This window comes from Mus pahari, unplaced genomic scaffold (genome assembly GCF_900095145.1).
Source record: "Mus pahari unplaced genomic scaffold, PAHARI_EIJ_v1.1 scaffold_11988_1, whole genome shotgun sequence".
In the NCBI taxonomy this organism is placed as follows: Eukaryota; Metazoa; Chordata; class Mammalia; order Rodentia; family Muridae; genus Mus; species Mus pahari.
The window spans coordinates 6492-7552 of record NW_018391767.1 but is presented as its reverse complement, the minus strand read 5'-3'; the positions used below and the strand labels follow the sequence as shown (position 1 = coordinate 7552).

The 1061-nt window shown below is 58.4% G+C and overlaps 1 pseudogene across 1 annotated transcript in view; it reads left to right on the top strand.

The window, feature by feature from the left end:
* Nucleotides 1-144, top strand: part of LOC110314685 — a 3337-nt pseudogene extending 3193 nt beyond the window's left edge. The window contains exon 8 of the transcript XR_003843154.1: nucleotides 28-144. The product of XR_003843154.1 is annotated as a vacuolar protein sorting-associated protein 52 homolog (transcript). The remainder of the gene's footprint in view (nucleotides 1-27) is intronic.
* Nucleotides 145-1061: the final 917 nt, after the last annotated feature.

Genomic DNA, 1061 nt, shown 5'->3' with positions numbered 1-1061 from the left:
CCTGTGTGGGCTTGCACTTCTCTCTAGGAGTTCATTGAGGAGTTGCTGTCTCCCCCCTTTGGGGGTCTGGTGTCAGAGGACTGGCAGGCCCTTCCTTTCTGGCTCACTTCATTAAAATGTCTGCTGGGCAGTGGTGGCCTTTGATCCCAGCACTTGGGAGGCAGAGGCAGGCGGATTTCTGAGTTCGAGGCCACACTGGTCTACAGAGTGAGTTCCAGGACAGCCAGGGCTGTCCCTGCCTAGGGTAAAACAAAACAAATGCATATACATATGTACATGTATGTATTCATATCATAGTACAACTGAGGCCCCCAGAAGATTTCTCTGGAGGAGCTTTTATGGATTCCCAGAGCTCCAATCATCTCCAACTTCACTCCAATTTCCCCAGGACAACCCTGTCCCCCACACTATCCTGAAGCTGGAGCATAGTCCCCTCCTTTTCCACCTGTTGAGAAGAAAAGCTGTGAGATCAAGGAAGATCGTGACACTAGGAAGTTCCCACAACTGAGAGTGGACCCAGTTGGAGTCAGTAGCAATGCCTTGTGGCTGTATTCCCCATTAATGAGCCGGCCCCTCCTGCTCCATCCACGGCGCCCGCGGCTCATATCTCGGATTCTCTGCGACGCTGTCGAAGCGCACGAACTGCCTGTCGTCCACGTAGCCCACAGAGATGAACCGGGGCTCCCCGAGGCCGGGCCAGGTCACCGCGGTCTCGAAATACCACAGCGAGTGTGAGCCTGGGGGCGGCGCGCGGTGAGACCCCGACCTCCTCCTGCGACCCCGGGCGGCTGCGCGTGCCAGGAGGGGAGCAGGGCGTGGGACTAGGGTGGAGAAGGGAAGGAGGCTCTGGTGGGCGATGCGGGGACGCAGCGTCCCAGGTGCGGGCCCCTCCCCTCTTCTCAGAGCCNGTTTCCCTTCCAACCCCGCACTCACCTGCACTGGTCTTGGTCAGGGTCAGGGCGGCCACCAGCAGCAGGAGCAGCCTTCTCAGCTCCATTGCCAGATCTCAGATACAGGGCATCTGAGGCCCTCAGGCTGCGTGGACTTTATAACCAGTGCCC